Raw genomic sequence first — 19452 nt, 5'->3', positions numbered from 1 at the left:
GAGACTTAGAAGAAGCTCCTGGCTCCTGGCTTTGGATCAGCCCAGCTCCAGCTATTGAGGCCAAACCAGCAGATAGAAGACCTCTCTGTCTATCTCTCCTTCTCTCTGTCTATAACTCTGCCTCTCAAATAAATTAATAAATCTTTTTAAAAAAACAACTATCTGTGTACTTAACTAAAATGAATAACTTTTTAATTATGATATGATAGAACATCTTATTTTTCTTTATATATTAAAAGTATATAGCTTTATTATTGAAAATTATTGATTGCCTAATAATGGAAAAGCAGAAATTTCTACCAGAACAACAAGAATCAGAACACTTCAGACTTGAACCAGCACTCCAACGTCAGACACGAGGGTTACAAGCAGAGACGTAACCCACTGTGCCACAACACTGGGCCCAAAACAAAATTTATTGCACACCTATGAATCCTAACTTATAAAGGACATTTTACACATATACAGCCAGGTGCTACATGATAGTGCTTTGGCCATCCAAGCGTCCCATGAGATCACACCATGTAGTGACTCTGTGCCCTTCTAAGCCTATGGAAGTAACTCTGTGATATTCACACAACACTGGTACATTGTCAGAAAGTATCCTCCGTGTTCAGAGGTGCTACCTGGAAAGTGCTTAAGTCCAACAACCCGATGAGGCAACAACTCCTCCCATTTTTCAGGAAATAGTGCTAGAAAAATTACAAATTGTCCACATAGGCAGGCAGTGGAGCTGAGTGTCCATCCATAACCTGATGACTTGGAGAGGATGCCCCCCAGGAGGACTGGGCCATGCCAAGTCATCCTTCTGTTGAGACAAACAGCCAAGCCTGCCAGGCCTGGAGACTAGAAGTCAGCTCCAGTGGCAGGTGGGATTTGTCTCAGCTAGGAGCCCATGGAAACCTCACACTCAAGTCTCTTTGTCTCATGACTCACAGACAGCATAATCATCACTACACAGGTCACTTGACTTCATAGGAAATCGCATACTTTGTTGACTGCACCACACTGGAGACCCACCTGGAGGCACAACAGGCAAACTGTCACTCTCCAGAGTGGTCACACCTCCTCCGGTCACCATCAAACCCTTCTTGTTCTCCACGTGTCTGGATCCCCAGGATGTGTAGCTCAAACTCCACGGCAGCAGAATCTTATTCACTCCTGTGGCACTGGGCATTAGTTAGCTGCCTCTGTTACAGAAGATATTTAATAAATATTGAGTGAGTGAGGATGGCTCTTGGAATTGGACACTGTGACCAGAAACTCGATGCTTAAGTGTCTTCAGTTTCCCGGGTGTGGATAACACAGTACAGAGAAGATCTGTAAAACTGAACAGATCAGGATTTTACTTTGGGGGGTTTAATTTCTCTTGCCCTTGAGTGATCCTATTGACAGTGCTAAGCCCCAAGTTGTCTGGCTTGTGAGGTTCTGGGTGGGTTTTAAATCTGCTTCACCCAGGACATCTGTCAGTCTTGTTTTTGAAGGCAGGCTCATTTTCAGAGCTCAAATACTAAAGCTAATGATATAAACCCACATTGAAAGTAGAAGCAAATGTCCCCTTTCCTATTTCACTCAGAAGTGAGCTGAGCTGCAGTTGTGGGGATGTCTGACATTGCAACAAAGTAGGCAAAGCACACAAAGGGAGGCCTACGCAACTAAGGGGCGTTTTCAGGTAGAGCCCAGCCTGGAAACTGCTCACGTCCAGCTAAGAACATTTGTGATCCATGAAACCCCTTGCACTCTTACTGCATTGCACAGATCTCAGACAAACAGGAGAGGAGCCAGCAAATTTAGCAACCAGAGATGTTTCTCCTGCTGAATCCATTACTATAGCCAATGTGTATGCAAAACACAATGGAGGAAGGAAAACCTCTTCAGAAACCTGATGAAAATAGGGACTGGATGCAAACATTTAGGCAATCACCTGAAGGCCTAGCCCCTCGGTGTCATGGTCAAGGCCATCGGGGACAAGGACCCCGGTGACTTCTCCAGACTCATCCCTCACTGCTCATGCCCCACCTTGAACTTCTCTTTCCTCTTCCACAACTCAGCACACCGTCCCTTCTCGGCTGATTCCTAAGTGCAGCGAGTTCAGTGGCCTGATAGGTCAACCTAAGAAACCATCAGAGTTGGTTCTCTAGGGACTACCTGGATTAGCAGAGTACAGCAATGGGCACAGGAGTGCCCTCGTGAACTATACACACATTCAAGAAGGTTGAGGCAAGGGGAAGTTTCTAAAGCAAAAGTGGGGATTATGTAAGATGTTGAAACAACCATCCTTGGCCACAAGGATCAATAACGAGAGTGATGCCAGTCGCAGGCAGAAGTGCTGCTGGTGTGAGGCTACAGTGGCCTTTTGCAAGGCTGAGGGTCGTGGGTCTGGCAGAATCTTCTGTGGTAGTTACTGTCAGGCCATCGCTGTGAGAATCCTTCCTTCACAACCTCTGGCTTGGTGGAAGCATTTGTGCCCTCACAACCTCCCGGCTTCATGTACTTCTGGCTTCTGTGAGAACTGACACAAGCAGCGCCCGTTAGACAGCCTTAAGGGATTCTCAGGGCTCACACAGACGGGAACGGTTAAGATCACGGTAATTAACCCAAGTGCCTATTAGTTCACAGGCCTGCAATAAACCTTTGGTAAATAAGCAAGTGTTAAATTTGTTGACACGTCAAAAAAAAAGACGTCTTCAGAATTGAAGGCATACATTTTTGCCTGGCACAGTTGGCCAGACAGAGATGTCTGCTAGATGTTCAAGGTCATTAAAGTGTAAGTTTGCCCCAAGAACCAACATGCAGATCACAGTGCAATGCCACGTCCGTCGCTTCCTATGGACCGAGAACAGCAGCTTAACTTTTCAGGGTTTTTTTTCATAAGAAAATACCTTGAAATGATGGCCATGTTTGTCTGATGTCTTAGTTTTCATAAGTTACCTAGGTAAAACTGAATAAAATAAGTAAAGTGTAAGTGGGATAAACGTTTATAAATATAAGAAACTTTACAGTTATGATAAATTTAAATAGTATACATAAAACATCTGAGTGGTTTCTAAATAAGTTAAAATAGTGAAACATAACTGTTAAATAAAAACTCATTTCCTCTTGACTGATTAAATTCTATGGAGAAGATAATATGCATACCGGGTCCATGAATAAACATCAGCTGTTCTAGACATAAATTCTAAGATTCTGAGATCTTCTGGGTTCCTCTGATCTATTTTTCTCTTTGGGATGGAAAAGAACAAGTGCTGCTCTTTCCTAGGGCCCTGGAAGTTGAAGCTGGACAAGTAAGCGTAAATAGTGTCCTACTGGCATGTGAGCCACACTAAGAGTATCCACTGCCCGATGCCACAGCCAGAGACACTGACGGTGCCGGGATGAGCAATGGTGTCAGAACAAACCTCCAACCCACGCTGAGACTCGCGCCCAGCCCAGGGGTTCCTTGCCTGTGCCTGTCTTTTTCACTTCACACAACAATGGTGTGATTTCAGCAACAGCTACCGTGGGAAACTTGACAGAAACTGACCTGAGCAGTCCTCTAGTGGGGATCTTTCCCAACCTCATCCCTGGGGCTTTCCCCTCAAACTACACCTGTGGCTCCTCTCTAATACTCCCTTAATTCAAGGCTCTCTGGAGATATAGAATGATAACACTACTGGAGATGATTTATTGGCTAAGTAAGAAAACACTACATGCTGTTGCTAACACTACATGCTGTGCCTAGATAAATCCTTCTGGGGATATTAAGAATCAATTACAAGCAGAAAGAGAACCCTCAACAACTGCAGCAAGCTCCACCTAGTTCCCTTGAGCCATTTCAATCATTCATCCTCTCACTTTCAACCTTATTTTCTTGGTTCAAAACTATTACGCAGAGGCTGGTGTTATGGCATAGTGGGTTAAGCTGCCTGAGGTGCCAGTATCGCATATGGGCACCAGTTTGAAGCCTGACCACTCCACTTCTGATCCAGCTCCCTGCTAACATGCCTGGGAATGCAGTGGAAGATGGCGCAAGTGCTTAGGCCCCTGACGTGCGCATCAGAGACTCAGATGAAGCTCCTGGCTTCTGGCTTCAGCCTGGCTAAGCCCTGGCCGTTGTGGCCACTTAGGGAGTGAAACTGCATATGGAAGATCTGTCTCTGTTCCTTCCTCTCTATCTACAACTCCAATTCTCAAATAAATCTTTTTTTTTTTTTTTAAGCTAACTACAGGGGAAAGATCATGATCAAAAGGGAGAGATAGGGAAGTGGACAGACTCAAAATGGAGTCCCTTTCCCAACGGCAAGAAAACAAAAGAATGAAGCCAGAGGTTGGAAAGGAAGGGTTCTCCCAGAGGATGGCCTCACGGTGAATGTCACAACAGATTCTGCCGGACCCAGGGCCCAGGACCTTGCACAAAGGCCACTGCAACCTTCCACCACCAGCTCCGGGAGGGCATCTGCCCAGCAGCTGTCTGTCCAGCCTGGGACTGGCATCACCCTTGTTAATCCTGTGGCCCAGGGTGATTCTTTCAAAACATCTTACATAATCCTCCTCCTTTTTGCTTTAGAAACTTCCCCTTGCCTTGGCCTCCTTGAATGCACTCCAGTGTTCTACAGCACACAGCAAGGTTCCACTCTTTCCAGTCCAAATCTCTGTTCTTCAGAGGATCTCCCATTTGTATTGCAGCTGACAACTCTGTTCTCAGCCTTCCATTATTGCCAGACCACCATGTCTAAGCCCCTGTTACTAAAAACCCTGTGTCTGGCCTGTTTTCCCCTTTCACCATTTTATCCCAAATGCCTGGCAGTTAGATGTCCTTCAATAAATATCTGTTCAATCAAAGCATTCATTGAAGAAGCACTAAGGATTTTCTTTTAATTTTTACATTACAAAAAAAAATGTCCAGCCATCAGCATCAAATCCCCAATACCACACTCCATGGCACAAATATGAACACTCTCCACTTTCTTTACATCACCTGAATCCTAACTCTGCCACCAGGATGGCAGGAAATTCGGAATCAGTCATTTAGGGGCTGGATCCTTTCCTGGAGTCAGACGGAAACCGGGAGGCTGATAGGAAGTCCAGGAAGCGAATGACGGGCCTCGCTGTCCTGCTCCCTGCCTGAGGAAGTCCCGTCATCCTTTGCTCCTGCACTCACAGGGGTTCCAGAATCTGGGCTGCTTCTCGCAGAACCACACCCGGAGCTCCACCCTCCTGTTGGCACACCTGGAAGGAACCTGCTAGCTTTGTTGCAATATTAAACATCCCCATGGTTGCAGCAGGTCCACTTCTGTGTGAAACAGAGAAGGGGGAGATTTACTTCTGCTTTCAGTTTAGGCTTCTATGATTAATTTTTAACATTTTGGCTCCGATCATGAGCCTGCACTCAGAAACTAACCAGACTAACTGATTTCCTGGACTAGGCAGGAGACTTTCACCAACCTACCCAGCAGGACACTTGCCCAGGCAATTGGGGCGCAGCACCGCCAGAGTGGTTTGTTCAAGGGAAGGAGAAATGAAAGGCTCCTAAAGTAAACTCTGCTAAGGTCATACTCTTCAAAATCTCCTCTCAGCTCTGTTATTACCGTTTGGAAAAAAAAAAAGACACAGAGACATTAACTTTGCAGTCACTAGTTCAAATGCGGCACGTGTGGCCATACTAGCAGCTCAAAGTCTCATTTCCAATGACTGCAAAATCTGAAGAAGGCTCTGCCTGTTCAAGGTTGCTGCATGAACAAACGATTGTCATTCAGCTAGGTCCACATTCACAGCATACAACATAGCTTTAGTTAAGTCAAAAAGAAAAAAAAAAACTTAGAAATATTCAAGAGCAAACCATGGATTCAAAAAGATATCTCGGGTTCAGCGCTGTGGCACAACGGGTTAAAGCCCTGGCCTGAAGCGCCAGCATCCCATATGGGAACTGGTTCCGCCTGCTCCACTTCTGATCCAGCTCTCTGCTGTGGCCTGGGAAAGCAGCAGAAGATGGCCCAAGTGCTTGGGCCCCTGCACCCACCTGGGAGACCCAGAAGAAGCTCCTGGCTCCTGGCTCCTGGCTTTGGATCGGCACAGCTCCAGCCATTGCGGCCATTTGGGGAGTAAACCAGTGGACAGAAGACCTTTTTCTCTCTCTCCCTCTCTCTGGCTCTCCTCTCTTTGTGTAACTCTGACTTTATAATAAATAAATAAATCTTAAAAAAATATATATCTCAACTTTTTTTTGTGGTCCTGATTGACACAAAGCAAACTGAAAAGAGATAGTCTACCTTTACAAAAATCTCATAACTATCTAAAGAATGAAGCTAGTTTATAAGGTGATATATATTTTGTTTTCATTTTGCTTTACAGTTTATCTAATCATTTGCTGTGTTTGAATACTTTCTGTCTGTGTGAATTCTACTTGGAATTCAGGATATGGACCCCTACGGAGCTGAGAAATCCTGTTTTCCCTGCTCTGTAGCATCCAAGGCTGCTGGCACCAGGGCCCCACGACATAGCGGAAACTACATGGTGTGTCATACCGACTGCCATATAGCATGTTATTCTGGGACAGGGCTAGGCAGTGTAGGCAGGAGGCTTGCATGGCCAAAGATACTTTATGTGTTTGAATGCATGGTTCTCCCTTGCCAGGATGTTCACAGCTTTGCTGGAGCTGCTACATAGCTTGGCAAATCTTTGATTATAGTCATGTCAGGGAAGTAGGCGCCATCACGCACGCTGCCGTCTGCCAGGATTGGAGAGAAGAGTGACTGTGGATGAGGTGGCAGTGCTGTCTGAGACAGGAGGAGGTGCTTTGGTGCACCGATGCCCGCTCACTCACTGTGAGGCTCCGAATGGAAGAGCCATTTGAAGCAAGAGCTGGAGGGAAGCCTGTCTCCCTGACCCCCTATCTTCAGGAGCAGTGAGAAAGGGGGTGGGGGGACCTTTCATCCTGACAATGTTCTAGGCTTCTGAAACCCTGGACAAAGTCAAAGGTCTATAGAAAAGTAAGAGGAGCAAATGCTGTACAGAAATAATTATAATAGAACATTATTTGCATCTGGCTTTTTCTGAAAAGGGGCCTTCTCTTGGTGTGTGTGGTAAGTGAAGACGCAAAGCATATGATTAAACCAAACCTAAGAAGGTAACAGAGAGATCATCTTTATCCTGCTCGCTACCTTGGCTGTCTAAGTAGACAGATGTGGAGATGATTCCTTTCCTAGGGGAGAATGACTCTCCTGAGGGCAGTTAGACCCAATCGAATCTAACAGTGACTTCACAAAAATACCTGCACGTCTCAAAACAGATTCATCAGTCCTTTGAGGAAAGTAAGACCAAAAACATACTGTGATATAAGTAAGTTTATATACCTGTATCACTTGACTGAGACACAGAATTTTTTACTTTCATTTTATTATGGGTTTTATTTTTGAAAACAACACATAATAAACACAGCACATTTGTATGAATAGGCACCTACGAGATTACCTTTTATTGACATAATCGGTTTCTGTAAAGTTTACCCTAAAAAAGAACATATCGATTAGCTGTATTTTAGTGGAAATAATAGAAAACATTTAACATATCATTCATGGTAATTCCTAATCTTGTTATAGGAAGCCCTTTAGTAAGCATTATTTTAAAAAAAAAAAGTGTAACCCTTTAAAAAGATATATCTTTAACAAGGATCATAATTAGTGGGGAAAACTTAAAACCTTCTTATGCACTTAAAATGCTTATTGGTGAAATACACTTTATATTGTATCTCTTTTCTTAGATATTGTGATAGATTTTGCACATTAAAAGGAAAAACAAAAAAAAGTGGGTCCTACCCTAAAGGGACTGAGAATTTTATGGTATGCCATCGGGAGCACACTTCACTATCAACTGAGGCAAACAGCTCTCCATACTCTTGGAAATTCTGGGTAGCACATAACATAAACAGAGATTTTAAAATTTCTGTTCTAAGTATTTGAAAGAAGTTTCTTTAAAAAAAAACCATTTATTTATTTGAAAGAGTTACAGAGAGAGGTAGAGACAGATAAAGAGGTCTTTGATCTGCTGGTTCTCTCCCAAGATGGCCACAATGCTCGGAGCTGCACTGATCTGAAGCCAGGAGCCAGGAGCTTTCTCCTGGTCTCCCATGGGGGTACAGGGGCCCAAGCACTTGGGCCATCCTCCACTGCTATCCCAGGCCACAGCAGAGAGCTGGATCGGTGGCTGGCGCCACGGCTCACTAGGCTAATCCTCCGCCTGCGGTGCCGGCACACCGGGTTCTAGTCCCGGTCGGGACGCTGGATTCTGTCCCAGTTGCCCCTCTTCCAGGCCAGCTCTCTGCTGTGGCCCGGGAGTGCAGTGGAGGATGGCCCAAGTGCTTGGGCCCTGCACCCCATGGGAGACCAGGAGAAGCACCTGGCTCCTGCCTTCGGATCAGTGCGGTGCGCCGGCCGCAGTGGCCATTGGAGGGTGAACCAACGGCAAAAGGAAGACCTTTCTCTCTGTCTCTCTCTCTCATTGCCCACTCTACCTGTCCAAAAAAAAAGCTGGATCAGAAGAGGAGCAGCTGGGACTAGAACCAGCACCTATATGGGATGCTGGCGTCTCTCAAGGCAGGCCTTTATCCTGCTGTGCCACTTGAAAGAGGTTTCTTATCTATAACTGTGTTTGCATGAGTCTAGAGAACCTAAGAGTGATTACAAAAACATTAGAAATAGTAAGATAAAAGTAAAGTGGTGGCCTATAGGCTCTCTGTTTAAAAAAATTGTTTGAAATATAACAGTAAAGTTTTTAAACACAATATTAAAAATAATTCACAGATACAGCAACAAAATTTAAACAGCAAAGGAAAAAACCGAAACTATAAAAACCCTGGGGATTTTCCTAACAAGAAATGCGTGTGGAGTCTATTAAGCACACACATCCTTATCCACACGCATATGAAACTCCCCAAAAAACTAAAACGTGTGATGCTGTTTCAATAGATGGATATTTCATGCTTCTGGATGACAAGGTTAAATGAAAGAGTGAAACAATACTGATGATGTTAACTCATCCCAGATTTACTTTCAAGTTTAACATTCTAATCACAATACTAACATCTTTATCAATACTGATGACTTTATCTAAAAGTTCATTTAGAAGAGTTAGCTTGTGCGAAAAGTGGAGGAAACTTTGGAAAAAAATTTATAAGAGCTGTGTCCTGTATACATTAACACACACCATAAGGCAAAAGTAACATTGTTAGAAATCTGTTAGACAATGAAACAGAACTGACAGGTCTAAAACAGAGTGTAAGGTAATGTATAAGAGATCGTGATAGTTGAAGGGAGGCGAGAACTTCCACTTTGATTATGGACTTGCCTAAGTAAGGCTGGAGTCTGTGAACTCAAGAGGCTTCCATAGCCTTGGCAGCTCATGACAAGAGCCTAGGGTGATCACTGACATCATAAACAAGAGTGTCAATTTTTAAATCAGCAACAGGAGTCACTGTGCACTTACTCCCCATGTCCTTAATGTGCTGTACTATGTGAATTAACGGTAAAACTAGTATTCAAGCAGTACTTTATACTTTGTGTATCTGTGTGGGTGCAATCTGTTGAAATCTTTACTTAGTATATACTAAGTTGATCTTCTGAATATAAAGATAATTAAAAATGAATCTTAATGAAGAATGGGATAGGAGAGGGAGTAGGAGATGGGATGGTTTGTGGGTGGGAGGGTGGTTATGCGGGGGAAAACCGCTATAATCCAAAAGTTGACTTTTGAAATTTATATTTATTAAATAAAAGTTTAAAAAAAAGAGATGGTGATAGTGATCAGGGAAATATCATGAATCAATGGGAAGACATAGATAGACTAGAAGAAACTCACCAAATATTGGAGGAGGGTATCAGGTTTATTTCCTAAATTAGTATGAATGTGCCAATAAATTCCAGATGGATTATAGGACTATAAATAAAAAAAAATTAAAAAGCGGAAGAGCTTTGTGAGCATCAATTTTTAAAAGTCAACCAGAAAAGAGAATATTATATTTAACTAAATAATGAAGTTTGATTCTGCACATAAACCTACATGAAATCTGTATTTAACAATGAACAGGCAGCATACTTGCAAAACATTGGTGAGTAAAATGTCAACACATTTCTTCTTTATTCCTTCTGCCTTTTCTTCTGGAAACACGCAGTTCGAGCTGACACTGAGGCAGGCGCAGAAGACTCCACGGCCAACAGTGCAGATTCGGTCCCAGCACCCACTGCCATCTGCAGCGGCTCTTTCAGAGGTGGAGAAAATGGCGCCTCCTACTGGCTGCTGACTGTGGGATTTGGATTGAGGGTTCCCCTGGCAAGAAACGTGTGTGGCTCAGTGTGGGGACTCTCCACTTTTCCAGGTCACAGACCAAGAGGCAAGAAAGTGGATGAACCAATGACTGTGTAACAGCCTGAGATAACGCACAGCAGGGGACCCTAACCAGGACAGAGGAAGCTGGGGGGGAGGGGGCAGCAAGGTTAAGCTAGGAGCTAGGAAATGAGCAGAGACCAAACAGCAGGTGTTCAAAGGTGATGCCTCATTCTTTAGAGAGCTTTGGAAAACAAGAAAAAGAAATGGCATCACAAAATAAAATTAGGCAAGATTCGCAGACTTAATGAAAAATCATGAACAAGTGCATATCCTTCCAAATCAGAGAAATACAGACTGAACTCGCAATGGCTGTACCACTTCTCCTCTATAAAATTAAGAAGACTTGATCATTTGTGTTAAAAGCCTTGAAAGAACTCACACACTTTGTTAAAGTGATGTCACTTCTAGAACTCTAACACCAAATAATAGCAATAATGGAAATGCAAAGCTGCACACACACAGGAGTGTCACTGGTGAATGGGCAAACACAAGGTCGTGTATCCACGTGATGGGATGTTATTGGTCAAGAAGAATAAAGCTCCCATCTGTGTTACGCTCAGGCTGCTCCTGGAAAACGTGGTGCTGACTGTGGGGGCCCAGACCCAAGAGACCAAGTGGGGAAGCGTGGCTTGGGGCTGAATGGCAGGAAGAGAATAAGACAGCTGGTTGGGGGATGGTAACTAAAGGCTCAGGGTGTCCTTCTGAGGTCATGATAGTGTTCTAATATAGACCATGGTGATGCTTGCACACAGTTGTGAATACGGTTTAAAAAACCATTGCATGCTTACATGGGTATATTCTGTAGTGTGAATTAGACCTCAATAAAGATATTTTTTAAAAACTATATACATGACCGGCACCGCGGCTCACTAGGCTAATCCTCCACCTTGCGGCGCTGGCACACCGGGTTCTAGTCCCGGTAGGGGCGCTGGATTCTGTCCTGGTTGCCCCTCTTCCAGGCCAGCTCTCTGCTGTGGCCAGGGAGTGCAGTGGAGGATGGCCCAAGTGCTTGGGCCCTGCACCCCATGGGAGACCAAAGAAGTACCTGGCTCCTGCCATCGGATCAGCGCGGTGCACTGGCCGCAGTGGTCGGCACGCTGCGGCCATTGGAGGGTGAACCAACGGCAAAGGAAGACCTTTCTCTCTGTCTCTCTCTCTCACTGTCCACTCTGCCTGTCAAAAAAAAAATTAAAAAAATTAAAAAAAAAACTATATGTATGATACTGTGAGCAAAAAACATAGCAAAAAAAAAAAAAAACCCACTAGTATCCAAAAACTTTGAAGATGGTTAGCCAATAGCATGATAAAAGCACCAGCATGGATTGTATATGTAAAACACTACCTACTGTGATTTTAAAGCATAAAAACAGTGTGGCTTATATCTATCAATGTGACATCGACATTGATTGCCCACTTCTGTGTGTTGGTGATTTTGTTTATCACTTCACTGTGTTTTGTTTACTCAACCTCCTCAGTGACACAGGCATCTGTTTTTACAATGAAAGGAAATAACACAGTAGCAAAAAATACACTGAAACACATTAGTAAAATTAAGAAAATGTCCAAAACTAAACTTCCAGTAGGCAAATATAAAACATACAACTTAAGATATGCATTGAAGTTAAGGAGTTTGTTGGGCTTTGGGGGCTTTTTTTGTTTCCTTTTTTCAAATGTTTTTAATATTTTACGCAATTCATGCCCTACAGTTCCTGTGGTGAGCCACAGGCCATTTAAAACGCTTTCCTCTCATGTTAGTCATTCAGAAGAAAAGCAACCAGTCCACAAACGATGGCTGGTTCCAATAATCCTGTCTTCTTCTGGTGACTTGAAGGTAAATAAGAAAAGGGACGACTGGACAGGTGCTGGGCAGGGTCAGAATTCTGAGAGAGGCCTTCTCAGCTGCTGATTCACAGGAAAGCAGGCACGATATAAAGTTCAATGAATAAGTCTGGAAGCTGTAACAGCTTCTGGAGCATTCGTGGTCGAACTCCTGCCCTCCCAAGTCGGAAGTGTCAGGAGCTTAGAAGAAGTCTTTTCTAAAACCATTTTATCTTTTCAAAATGCTAAGAACATATGTGGTCACATAGGGAAGTATCTATAATATTAGAAATCCATGTCTGGGTGGAATAATGAGGCTATTTGCTTTAAAATATTTCAGCAACAAGAAAGAAAAAGAAAGACACATGGATGAAGTACATGTGGTAAGATTCTGAAAATTGTAAATTCTGGTTATTGATATATTTGGGCCTGTCATGTGTCCTGAGAGTTTTAATAACAAACTATTTTAAGTAAAAGGATTATTTTAAATTTCTTTAAAATAGCATAAATACGAGGCATAGAGGAACTTACAATCTTAGCTAAGAAAAGTAAGCTGAAGATGATTCAATTTTGTGTTGTGACTCCTGACATTAGTGTACTTGGAATTTTGAGTAAATCTTAGGCTGGCCCAAAGACAACACAAATAACGTCCTTGTCTTGCTTCTGTTATTAGAGGAAGTGCCTTCAACTTTTCTCCGCTGAGTGTGCTGTTGGCTGCGGACCTGTGTGGACGGCCTGTACTGGGTATACAACATTCCTCTGAAGTGCTGTTTCTGCCTTCAGTGAAATGATGACACAAGGACTGCCCTTCACTCTGTTTCTGTGATGCACCACACTCACTGATCTGCACATGTTGTATCGCCTTTGCATGACAGGGATAAATCCCACTTGACTTAACGTGCGCTGAGTTCAGCACACAGGTGTTTTGTTGAAGATCTCTGCGTCTGCGTCTATCAGGGATGTTGGCTTACAATATTCTCCATTGTAGTATCCTTGTCTGGCTTTGATATCAGGAGAATGTTGGCCCTGTAAAAACAGCTTGTAAGAATTTCCTTTTCTTCAGTTTTTTGGAAATATTCTCATTAGTTCTTCTTAACATGTTTTGTACAATTCACCAGTAAAGTCTTCTTTGGACTTTTCTTTGGATAACTTGAGCACATCTTTGATAGCTGATTCAGTCTCCTTATTTATTAATATATTCAGATTTTCTGTTTGTTTCATGACAGAGTCTTGGTAAGTTGTGTATTTCTAGGATAGTATCTTCTAGGTTATTCAATTTGTTCGTATATTTATAGCAGTATCTTAGGATCCTGTATATTTCTTTGGTGTTATAATGCCTCCTCTTTCTTTCCTGATTTTATTGATTTGAGTCTTCTTTTCACTATTAGTCTAGCTAAAGATGTGTCAATTTTATCTTCCCAAAAAGACCAGCTCTTAAGTCATTGGTCTTTTCTACCGCTTTTTTCTCATTTTTATTTCACTTATCTCAGCTCTGATCTCTGTTATTTCTGTTTTTTTACTAACTTTGGGCTTAGTTCATTTGCTTGTTCTTTGAGGCATAAACTTTGGTGCTATATTTGAGATCTTTTTCTTCATGTAGACATTTATCACTATAAACTTTCTGTTTAGAACTGCTTTGGTTTCATGCCATAAGTTTTATACATTCTGTTCCCATTTTTGTTTGTTGAGATACTTTTTAATTTCTCATTTCATTTCTTCTTTGATCCAGTGGTTTTTGAGGAATGTGTTATTTAGATTTTTACAGTTTTCCTCCCGTTGTTGATTTTTAGTTCTATACCATCCTGATTGGAAAAGATACTTGGTACGATTTCAGTCTTCTTAAATGAGAGAGCTCCCCCTGTTCACTGTGTATGTTCACTGTAGCATGTGAATTCTACAGCTGTTGAATGCAATGTTCTCATGTGTCTCTTAGGTCCATTCAGTATAAACTGTGGTTCAAATCCAGCATTGTCTTATTAATTATCTTTCTGGATGATCAACCTACCTTTGAAAGTAGGGGTACTGTAGGGGCTGGTGTTGTGGCACAACAGATTAATCAGCCGCCTGCAACACCAACATCCCATATCAGAACACTCGTTCAAGTCCCATCTGTTCCACTTCCAATTCAGCTCCTTGCTATTATGTACCTTAGGAAAGCAGCAGATGATGGCCCAACTGCCTGAGCCCCTGCAACCCAGGTGAGAGACCCAGAAAAAGTTCCAAGCGCATGGCTTTGGCCTGGATCAGCTGCAGTCATTTTGACCATTTAGGAGTGAACCAACAGATGGAAAATCTCTCTATCTCTCTCAATCTTTGTCTCTCTGACTTACAAATAAATAAATAGATAGATGATAGATAGATAGATTGATCTGATAGATAGATAGATTGATCTTTGGAAAGAAAAAATCTTTTGGGGAAAAGTTAATGTATATAAAGGATGAGTATCATATGACTTTAAAATAGGCTTTTGCAACTCATAAACACCTAAGAAAAAACTGTTTACCATCCTATTTCAGATTGGATTTCAACAACAGTTTGATTTACTGCTCAGCTGGCAATCAAAGAAGGAATAAAAAATGAAATGTACCTTGGAGCAGGTTAACATGCATTAAGATGCCCACGTCCTGTATCAGAGTATCTGGGTTTGAGTCCTGTCTCCAGCTCCCAATGCCAACCCCATGCTAATGCAGACACTTTAAGGCACAAATGTGGCTCAAGTAGTTGGGTCCCTGCCACCAACGTGGGATAAATGCATTTTCTCAACCCCCAGCTTCAGGACAAGTCACTGTGTGTACCTGGGAACTGAAGCAGCAGAGGGTGGAGCACTCATGCTCGCTCACTTCTCTCTCTCTCTCTCTCTCTCTCCCTCGTCCCTTTCCTTCTAAATAAATAACTCAAAGAACGTTGAATGTTTTAAATACAAAACATGAAATCTGGCAAATAGCATCTACCACTGATGTAGGCCGGCATACAGGATAAAATTGATCAGGTTTGTGAGCTGGAAGACCACGCCTTCACCACACCCCTGTGTGACCTCATGCCCCTACCTGGCCACATCTGTGTGCCCACCGGCCAATCAGGTTAATTAACTACTCCAATCTGAAAGTGGATTAAAGGCCTGGGACACAGTGGGCCCACGCTTTCTATTTTTTGGCTTTTTGCCAGAGTGGGCCTGTGCTGCCCTGCACCTCTAGGGCGTGTGGCCTTTGAGCCACCCTCCCCATGCTTCCTGGCCTGTATGCTCCTCCATGTGGCTGGTTCCTGGTACTCAATATGAATCCAGATTTCTCTCTCTTTTGACAGGGCCCTCACTCTACTATGCATTTCTCTCACTGAATAAAAAGCTTAAAAACTTACTATGCTGGCTCGGTCATTCATGCTGGTATTCAGAATTCTCTGATTATTAGGCAAGAACCCACACAGGCTTATTAATATTGGGAGTTTATTTATTATTTGTTTTATTATTTATTATTTATAAGTATACAGTGATATCACATGGCACCCCATATTCCAATATCACCATGATGTCTATCCTTAACAAATGCTCAAAAAACATATGTAGAGTATAACTGAATATACTATCCAAACTAAGTGGTCCTCCCAATCTGGATTTAGAAGTATTTAGAAGTACTGTGGAAAGACACAAGTAGAAGACTTAGACTATGCTGTGGTGGAATGCTCCTGTTCCCTCCAGGGTTCATGTTGAATCCCCATTGCCCATGAACAGCACTACGGGGCATGGCCTTGAGGAGGTTCTGTGCTCATGAATGGAGTAGCTACAGCTGCCCTTGAGAGAGTGCCTGACACAGTAAGTCCACCCCTTGCCTTCCAACCCCTTGGCCATGTGAGGACCCAGCACTCCTTCCTGCCAGGAGATGGGTCAAGAAGGCACCACCTTGAAAGCAGAGAATAACCCACACCAGACACCAGTCCCTTCAACACCCTAGCCTTGGACTTCCAATCCTCAAGAATGGTGAGAAATAAATTTCTAAGTTTACAAATTACATTGTCTGTGACTTTTAGATAGCAGCACAAATGGGTTGATATAGCTTATAGGAATATATTAATTCTAAGTCTCAGAGGAAAAGCTACAGCATATAAAAAGGTTATTAACTATCCTACCCAGTTTTTTTGTCTATGCATATTAACTCAGTATTAAACAAAAAGACAAAGGCAACTTCAATATTTCTTTTTTTTGATAGGCAGAGTGGACAGTGAGAGAGAGAGACAGAGAGAATGGTCTTCCTTTTTTCCATTGGTTCACCCCCTAATGGCAGCTGCGGCGGATGCACCGCGCTGATCCCATGGCAGGAGCCAGGTACTTCTCCTGGTCTGCCATGCGGGTACAGGGCCCAAGCACTTGGGCCATCCTCCACTGCACTCCCGGGCCACAGCAGAGAGCTGGCCTGGAAGAGGGGCAACCGGGACAGAATCCGGCGCCCCAACCGGGACTAGAACCCGGTGTGCCGGCGCCGCAGGTGGAGGAGTAGCCTATTGAGCTGTGGTGCTGGCCGGCTTTTGCTTCTTAAAACTCCCCAGTCATGTTCCTTTGCCTTGCCCATGCATCTACTCTTGAAAAAAAAAAAAAAAAAACAAATATCTATGAATAAAACAACTTACCTCCTTACTGTCATTTGGGTTCTCAGTTGAAAATGCTCTCAAACAAACGTTCCGAGCATGAGGCCACCAGGCTGTTGGGAAAGACCGGCTGTGGGCAGCAGCCTGGAAAGGTGGGGAGAACGCACCTGGAGGGGAAGCCCGCTTCCCGGTTAGGCTGGGTTTCTGAGTCTCCTCTGACTGTTGGCAAAGCCAAAACAGCCTTGGAGGCAAAAGCTGTTCTTTTCCTCAACTGGATGCTTGTGGGCATTTGGCACAGCAGTTGAGTCCTTGCTTGGGGCAGCTGCATTCCTCATTAGAAATCGTAGAGTGCAGGCTGCTTGGATTCCAATCCAGCTCCCTGCTAATACACCTGGGAAGGCAGCAGATGAGAGTGCAAGTCCTTGGGTCTCTGCCACCCATGTGGAAGACTGGAATGGAGTTGCAGGCTCCCACATCTGTCCCAGATGTGGCCGCTGTGGTCATCTGGAGAGTGAACCAATAGATAAGAAGGTCTTTCTGTTTCTGTCTCTCTTTCTCTGTCACTCTGCCTTTCAAATAAATGTTTAAAAAATAATAATTTTGAGGAATTTTGAATGTGAATGTTCTTGATCCACACACATAAATATCCCTGCTTCTTTACTTCAGGGTTTGCAAGTAGAAGGTTATATTTAAAGCAGCCCCCCACAAACCAACACAAAAAAGTTTTGATAGCGTCAGAAAACTTCAAAATCACGAAAAGAAAGGCAAGCACTAACTCTGGGAAACGATGAAGTGACAGCAGCTTTTGTCTGAGGCTGTGCAATTTTTGCCAACAGTAAGAAGAGTCTCGGAGATCCAGCAAAATCCGGGAATGGTCTTCTTTTAAGCAAGAGTTAACTGTGACTAAGATTGCAGTAGGATTTTCAATAAAATGAACACGGGGTGTGCTAAATACTTACAAATTGCTCAATAAATATTTGTTAAATGAATGAGTGAAGCCTTGCTGTACGGGAAGAAAGTGCCACTCAGTGATAAGACTGTGGGTGTATGAAAGTGAAAAATGTCAGGAACTTGAAGAAACGGTGGACAAATACAGTTGATATGTTACTTCTTGCCTAGATAAGCCCATTAAATAAGGAGATGTAAAGGCATTAGAAGGTTTTTGGAGAGGCATTTTTGCTAACTTTGTTTTTATGACTTTGAGATACAGATAAAAAGCAGCCAAACTAGTTTTTGCTTGGCTCATTTGGCCTGAGAGTATAGGTTTTGATAGGTTTTACTTGGCATAAAAGGGCTCTCCTCAAAAGGAGTGCCTGCTCACGCAAATTTCTTAGCAAGGAAAACAGCAGATACAATGAAAGGAACTAAGAGTTTGGATCTCAGCACCCTTGGGGACAAACCACAGCACCAACATTACAGCTGCACATGGCCAAGGACAGACTAATATGTATAAGTCTCTTTCCTTATCTGAAAAATGCAGACAATATGATTTACCTTTTAGCATTGTTGTGAGGATAACTGGTAATATATGTAAGATATATAATGAGATGTGACATAAACAATAGCCATTACCAAAATTATAACGATAATCACAAAATATGAGCATTTAAATAGACAAAATTATGAGATAAATATTGATTTAAAAATGACACTCAAGACTAAGATTCTGGACATAAAGTATAATTCACAATCTAAAGTAGTCTTGTTAATTCATTATACTGCTTTGTTTTCTCTTCATATTTAAAAACCAAGCTTTGGTGCCAGCATTAAGCACAGCAGTCAGGACGCCAATGTCCCATGTAGCTGGCTTTGCTCCTCACTCCATCTTCCTGCTAATGCAGACCCTGGGAAGCCATGGTCGCCCAAGCAGCAGACCCAGACTGAGTTCCTGGCTCCCAGTTTCAGCCCCAGCATGGCTGTGGGAGACATTTTGGGAATGAATCAGTAGATGGGAGCTCTGCCTCTCACCCTCTCTCACTCTCTGCCTCTGAAGTAAATAAATACATTTTCATTAAATTCAATTTTATAGAAAAGTTGAAGAGTAGTATAAAGAATACCTGTATACCCCTTACTTACACTCCACAATTGATAATATTTTGGACTCTTTCTTTCTCTATATATGTAGATACAGATATAAATTATGTATTTTAATGTATTGTGGATATGTTTATGAATGAGTTGAAAACCTCACAATTCCCTCCTACATACTTCATCGTGTCTTTCCTAAACACAGCGACAGCCACTGAGCTCATGGGTTTAGCACATGCATCAGGAACGTCACATGCTCAGTTCGTTTTCCTGAGCTGGGAATCTGTGGACTTTATCATGTATAATTATGGACTTGGGGACCATGAACTCTCTAATAGACACCTAGGGAAGGCTGACACAGTGAAAGCACTGGTGCAGTGAGCGGTTTAGAAATTCTGAGAACATGTGCTCTAACATAGCAATGTATTTGGGTCACTTGGGGCACAAATGACTGTGCAGACTCATTCAAGAACTGTGGCCCAGTTTGCCAGATTTCCTCACATGTGACCAACTGCCCCTCTGCTCTGCTCTGCTCTGCAGTAGCTCTGGGCCCCAGCTGTGCTGGGTGAGGGTGACCTTGCAGTACTCACCTCCACTAAGAACTGTCTTATCAGAGCAGCTGGTGCAATGCTGTGCTGATCTGAAGCCAGGAGCCAGGTGCTTCTCCTG

General features: G+C 43.0%; 1 long non-coding RNA gene across 1 annotated transcript; it reads right to left on the bottom strand.

Annotated features, from left to right (window-relative positions):
* Positions 1-1067: 1067 nt before the first annotated feature.
* Positions 1068-5080, bottom strand: LOC138843909 (uncharacterized). Its single transcript, XR_011379080.1, has 3 exons — positions 4958-5080; positions 2883-2931; positions 1068-1190 (listed from the first exon to the last, which is right to left on the bottom strand). It is a non-coding gene; the product is annotated as an uncharacterized lncRNA (long non-coding RNA).
* Positions 5081-19452: the final 14372 nt, after the last annotated feature.

This window comes from Oryctolagus cuniculus, chromosome 9 (genome assembly GCF_964237555.1).
Source record: "Oryctolagus cuniculus chromosome 9, mOryCun1.1, whole genome shotgun sequence".
Taxonomy (NCBI): Eukaryota; Metazoa; Chordata; class Mammalia; order Lagomorpha; family Leporidae; genus Oryctolagus; species Oryctolagus cuniculus.
This window is presented reverse-complemented; position numbering and strand designations above follow the sequence as displayed.